We start from the raw sequence: 7500 nt of genomic DNA, 5'->3' as shown, positions 1-7500 counted from the left end.
ATACAAGTACCAGATAATAGATGATAATATACGAAATGAAAACTCTATAGTTCAAAGCGTTTGACCAAAAAAGGAAACATTGATATATTGTGATCTGGTAAATAAGAACTGTGAAGACAGATGAATTTACGTTGATAAGGTGTGGGGGTGGGGAGGCCTGGAAATTGGATGTTCTAGAGCAGTGTTTTCCTAAACTTTGTTCTGTCATTTCACTCCTGCACCCAGTTCAACCATCCAGATTTCCCCCTTCACGTGTATGAGGGAAAGAGTAGTTAAAACACACTTAAGACTATTGCTAAATTATTTTTCAAATGTGCAAATATACTGATAAAAATATAATTACAGAGTGAATTGGATGGAGAGCAGTTAGTAACAACTAAGCATAGCCATGGAGCCGGTTGATAACAAATTAAAGGACTTTTGTTTACTCTCCCTTCAGAATTCATATTTGAACGAGAACCGACTGGTAGATAGGGCACCGCCTATCTACAACGGGCATTCTCTCTCTCTCTCTCTCTCTCTCTCTCTCTCTCTCTCTCTCTCTCTCTCTCTCTCTCTCCCTCCCCTTGCCCCACCAAGCCCTCATGCTCACTTGCCTGCCTCCGAAATGGGCATGACACTCCAATTCTCCCCTTGAATATCATGTCAGTGCGAACTGATATGATCATATCACAATTGAATGGCTAACAACAAATTGCCGCCAGTAATATGAGGAGGACATTTTCCGCTTGCTTTACTTAGTAGGTAGTGTTATTATTTCACACCTTGAAGCTTCAACCCCAGTTTGGGAACCATTGTTCTAGAGTAACCATAAAACTCCATAATAAGAATGATAAGTAATAGATTATGCGAAGGAGTGCTTTCACAAAAGTGTGGCAAGGTTGGAAGTACACTGTTAAAAAACCATAATTGTAATCGGAAATTCTCCGTAAAAATATACTATTCCCAGCCCCATTTCAGTAAAATATAGGCGACCGTAATTTTACCTTGCTTTGTCATTTTCTTTTACGGGTTGGTGACCGAAATATCACGCCTTTACGTCAATATATCCGTTTCTAAAACGGTAAAAATCCCGGAATAAATGTTGCCAGACATTTACAGTTTTTTTTAATGCAAATTTTCAAACCCGTTCACGTTTGTAGAGTGATATAGAAATACTGATTACAAATTAGACAGAGTAATTGTTTGAAACTGATGTCATTATTCGTTCGTTTACTACAATATATCAAAATAATGATTACTGAATGGTTGAAAAAAAATCTATATTTGTAAAATAAGTAATAAAACGGTTGTTGTAGATGAAATATCATCTGAATGCAATAAGATGGTTTGAAAAGTCGAATGTAATGAAAATAATAAATAAATAACTTGCCTATATTTTAAAGGTGTTCTAAAAGGAAGTTCTACAAACGCCTTATATTATTGAAACATAATTAATCAAAAACTTTGCGATTAATTTTTGTTTACCATCCGGAAATATATTTGAAAATTTCACAACATGCAAATAACAATATTTATAAATAGAGGTCTTGGAGAAATTACTATTTATAGAGATTTGAGATGGTATATGGAAAAGAAATTAGAATATTCTAGATTGCGTGTAGTGCTTTAACTAACCCAATTTCAGCATAAATCCTTATGTTGACTAAATAATACGGTTAATTTTGTTATGTTGCAAATATAAGACATACTTATTTAAGCAGTCTGCTCTATAAATTGGCTCTATTGATATAATATATGAACTTATCTCTTCTAATTCTATTCCCAGCCTAAAATAAGCATTAATTTCAGTATATATTCTTACACAAAATAAGAGCAAAGGTCACTTTGTGTAAGGTGACTCAGATTAACAAACGGATGTAAAACATTTCTCAGATAACTTTAGAGTTCTCTTGCTTGAGGGTACACTCAAGCACGCTGTACTTGCTTGTTTCTCTTCCTCTTTTTTTTTCTTTGAAGTTTTAAAGTTAATAAATGGAAGATCTAATTCAATGTTGTTACTGCTCTTAAAATATTTTACTTTAACTTTTCATTACTTCCCTAGTTTTCTTGTTTCCTTTTCTCACTGGGCTACTTTTCCGTGTTGGAGCCCTTGGGCTTATGGTATCCTGTTTGTTGACTATACTTCATGTCATCAAATAAAAGTTGCTGAATATCCTCAATTCCTTAATAAATTTCACCCACAAACCTATCACCTACTGGCTGCAGTGTTGCAATAGTCCGTGCTTGGCCGCAAGGGCCAGGTAATAATAATAATAATAGTAACAATAATAATAATAATGATAATAATAATAATAATAATACCACTACTACTACTACTACTACTACTACTACTAATAATAATAATAGTATGCTGCTGTATTTTGGCATCATGAGTGAAAATGGTAATCTTAAGATCTAAGAAGTTACAGATCTTTCAGTATTTTTCATCATTACTTAAGCGAGAGTCCGTTGATCAGAATAATGCCCTGTGCACATGATCGAGCATGCCTGACGGGCAAACAGGGATACCATACCATAATAGTTAGCAAGAATGAGGGTTAATGACGTCAGAAGCGGGGAAAACCACAGACTGTGCTCTGGCATCATACAGTGTTGCCAGATCCCTGCCTTTAATTTTACTGCTTCTTACGTCATCAACCCTCATGTTCACTAACTATTGTGGCCTGGTATCACTGTTTGCCCGTCGGGCATGCTCGGTCGTGTGGACAGGGCTTAAATGTGCCCTACAGAATATTGCATATTCCTAATGCTATTCCTTTTGTAAAATAATAAAAGTAAATACTAAACCTGTGTCATTTGTACTGCGATAGTGTCGCTCATCTTATCTTCACTCTTCTTTGAAGAAGACTGCATTAGTCGAGAGCTTTGATGTGTTGAAATTGCATAGGAAATACGACCATCTGTAAGGGAGAAATAATCACTATTTCATTATATTGACTCATAAGGTTCTTCAAATAAATCTATTGAAATTAGTTCTTTTCTAACATTTCTCTTTCTGGATATTTTTAAAAACTTTTTCTTATAGATGTAGGACCATTATATAACATACTTGTCTTTTTTACAATTTGTTTTCTAGATTTTTTTATCAAAATATTTATGGGACAAAATACAATTACATTACAAATAGATGCCAAATTGAAACTAGATTATAAGTGATATAAAGATAAAATGATATTTAGTCAGAATATATGAAATCTCAATATATGAATATATCAACATATAACTAATTCAATAGCCCATTATTATTATTATTATTATTATTATTATTATTATTATTATTATTATTATTAGCCAAGCTACAACCCTAGTTGGAAAAGCACGACGCTATAAGCCCAAGGGCTCCAATAGGGAAAAATAGCCCAGTGAGGAAAGGAAATATGGAAATAAATAAATGATGAGAACACGTTGACAATAAATCATTCTAAAACAGCAAAAACGTCAAAACAGATATGTCCTATATAAACTATTAACAACGTCAAAAACAGATATGTCATATATAAAACTATAAAAAGACTCATGTCAGCCTGGTCAACATAAAAATATTTGCTCCAAATATTTAGTCTGTCTCACTCAGTGAGCCCATATGTACAACAAAGGAGCTATCATAAGAATACAGTTCCATTTAACGGCATTTAACTGGTGGCAGCCCCACTCCAACCCACCCCCCTCTTTTTTTTATTTTTATTTTTTTTTTATTCCACGCCAACGAGATATTTGCTTAATCTTGAAATTTACGAGGCAGTACAGCCTGCCGCCAGATCTCTGAACATAAAACGATATTGGTGTCTCCTTCTATTTTGGTGATGCTCAGTCCAGGAAATTGAATTTTGGAAGTCTTTGCTTTGCTTGTTTTCTTTCTAAGCGTAACTAAGACTCCATGAATAGTAAGAAATATTCTCTCTCTCCTCTCTCTCTCTCTCTCTCCTCTCTCTCTCTCCTCTCTCTCTCTCTCTCTCTTTTTCTGTTAAGAGTAGGTCTAATCTGCATCTAATGACGGGCATTATACTTAAGAAGTAATGAATAAAAATAACATTTAAAATGACATTCAAAGAAATTCATGACAGTCAAAGGACCTCATAACTCTCTAGCGGTAGTATCTCAACGGGTGGTTGGTGCCCTGGCCAACCTAGTACCTAATAGAACGCGTTACGAATAACGGAGTTTGCAAATGAGATAGGGGAAGGAAGAGAAGACGTTGGATTGACGAACTAGGAAAATTTGCAATGTAATGTAACTAAATTAATTTGAATATGATAGAAGTTGTTTTTTAATGATATACGTTTAAATGCAAGCTGAAAAAGAAATGTAAATAATAGCTCTCTCTCTCTCTCTCTCTCTCTCTCTCTCTCATCTCTCTCTCTCTCTCTCTCTCTCTCTCTCTCTAAAAGATGTTATGTACCATGAATTAGATTTTGAAAATCGTATATCAAATGTTTACTATAGCTTAAATAAAACGAGTCTACCTAACTCTAATTCTTGTCACTCTCCTGTCGATCTTTCAAGTGGAAAAGGAAAATCTATAATATATGTAACACTCACATATAAAGGATAAGACACTAAAGGAAAAATTATAACTAAAGAATCGAAGATGATGGGTAATGTGAACTGTATTCTTTAAAGACTCTTCTGTCATTAGTAAACACAGAATAGGTCTACCTGCTGAGTCATCAGCAGCCATTGCCTGGCTCTCCCTGGTCCTAGCTTGATGGAGAGGATCTTGGATGCTGATCATATGAATAAATGGTTAGTATATAGGATATTTCCTTTGTTCCTGGTCTTTGCTAGTTGCTTGCAAGTGTTAGAGCACAGAGATAGCACTGAACAGTCTTGGTCATTACGACACGAGCTTTAAGTAAAATAGTGACCACTTATCTTGGAAGATGGTAGTTTGGAAAGGGGAATTTCTGTTCTAACTCAGTCACCCTTTAGTTAAAAAATTCTGTGTTTTAACCAAAGTAAATTAACCCAACGTATCGCTGTTTAAACTATATAAAAAAATATAAAATAAAAGATAATGCACACCTGTATAATGGAATGCGTGTCTTTGCCTTTAAAACTCACAATGAAAGGATTATTAAATCAAATCCAAAATTGAAGGTGAGGCAAACTATGTTTTAAATTCTCCTGCAGCCTCATTTATAAATACACCAGTAGTATGGCTAAGCTAGGACAATCATATCTATATATATAAATATATATATATATATATATATATATATATATATATATATATATATATATATATATATATATATATATATATATATATATACGTTATAGCCTTTTCAGTTGTACTGTAACTGGTTCCGGACAAATCTTCTCATTCGAAAAGGGCAACAATTAGCAATATTGAGAAAAATTAACACCTTTAGTTAATTCATAATCTACAATGTGCAAAATTTTGACAGAACAGAAGCATATAAAAGTCAGTTCTAGAAATCCACCTTTGGACATTTTCTTTATAACATTTTTCGTAACTTCATATATCTAGCACATGCTTGGAATTATGGCGTTTGAAAGTTTAAAGGCAACTCATGAATGGCAGAGGCAAGGGACAGTGATATTGCCCTATCAAACATGACAATGCCCTAGAGACTGACCATATATACATATGATCAGCGCCTAAGCCCCTTCTCCACCCAAGCTAGGACTATGGAGGGCAAGGCAATGGCTGCTGATAACTCGGCGGATAGAACTATAGACTCCCCCTAAGCACCCCATCCTTAGTACACAAGGGTGGTTAGATTGCAGCACCCAAAGAAACTAACGAGTTTGAGCGGGACTCGAACCCCAGTCTGGCATTCACCAGTTAGGGACGTTACCACATCGGCCACAGATTCTATCCTACCCTTACATTATTGAAATGTATGAAAATTTCTCATCGGGAACCTATGTAGAATATCTACAACTGGCTCGTGGTAAGGTTAAATAATTAATTAATCAATTAATTAAGGAAACTGAAATATTTCCAGTAGTATTTTACAGCATATCTCTTCTAACCTACGTGCAAAAAAATATTCATCGTAACTTCCTACCAATTCATACATAATCTCTTAGTCACAGCAACTGTTCTAACCAATAATAAGGTGGAAATATAACTTGAATATTTTTCGTATATATTATAGAATGAGCAAGTTAGTGAAACACGAATCATGATAATATTATGTCGGAGCCCTTGGGCTTATATCATCTTGCTTTTCCGCTTTTCCAACTAGGGCTGTAGCTTGGCTGGCAGTAAAAAAAAAAGAAATAAAAGAAAAATAAAAAAAATAAAAAAATAGATAATAATAATAATAATAATAATAATAATAATAATAATAATAATAATAATAATAATAATGATAATAATAATAATAATAATAATTATAATATCAATGGGTAAGAACCTGCTTCATGACCACAGATTTAATTATAGAAAATAATATAACAATATTATGGCAATATTTGGTCTCCTAAAGTACTGGCAATAGAAAGTGGATTTTATAAAAAAAAATAAGAAATATATTACAAATATTGACTATGGATATGTTTAGCTGGAAATATTTTTCCGATAGCATTGCATGAGACGAAATACATGGACATTGTTAAGTAGAAGATTCAGTTTTTTTTTATTCTGAATAAATTACATGAATTGATTGAATCATCTATATGACTGCTCACAACCCAAAAAAAAAAATATTTTGGTTTTTATGTGAATAAAAGGAAGAGGAAAAGATTTCGAAAATTTTAACTAACAGACATAATTTTTATTGTGAATAAGTTCATTAATTCTGAAACCTTTAAAACTACTCTAGGTGCTAAAAGTAAAAAAAAAGAAAAAAAAAAACATTTTAAATCACTCCACTTACTAAAACTAAAAAAATATTCAAAATCACTCCACTTGCTAAAAGTAAAAAAAAAAAAAAATTAAAATCACTTCACTTGCCAAAACTAAAAAATAATTCAAAATCACTTCACTTGCTAAAAGTAAAAAAAAAAACGTTTAAAATCCCCCCACTTGCTAAAACTAAAAAACATTCAAAATTACTCCACTTGCTAAAAGTAAAAAAAAAGTATTGATTAGATTTAGAGCTGATAAAAACTTTGAGGATACCAATCCAAGATAAAAACTATATTTCCATCCCATTTCTAAAGACTATATCTGATCTGATCTATGAATTTGATGTTATTAAGGAAAGCTGCATCTGGCAACCTCAAACTGGAATGACCATGTCATACGTATCATGCCACGATTCTGGAAAGGGACCACCACCGATTCTCCAAGGCAGTACATCGCACCTCCCACGAAGACGTTATTGATCTAAATGCCATTTATTTAAATTATGGTGGACTGGATTCCTCCCCACGTATCTAGAATTGGTTTGACATAGCTGCCGATAGCAATTAAGGGTAATCCAGTCTGAATTCAGGAGTAGCGCGAGGGTCTTGTTTGAGAGAAATTGAATTATTAGAAAGCAAGAATGATATATATGTACTTTCCAGAGATGATCTGATGGT

This window comes from Palaemon carinicauda, chromosome 16 (genome assembly GCF_036898095.1).
Source record: "Palaemon carinicauda isolate YSFRI2023 chromosome 16, ASM3689809v2, whole genome shotgun sequence".
In the NCBI taxonomy this organism is placed as follows: Eukaryota; Metazoa; Arthropoda; class Malacostraca; order Decapoda; family Palaemonidae; genus Palaemon; species Palaemon carinicauda.
This window is presented reverse-complemented; position numbering follows the sequence as displayed.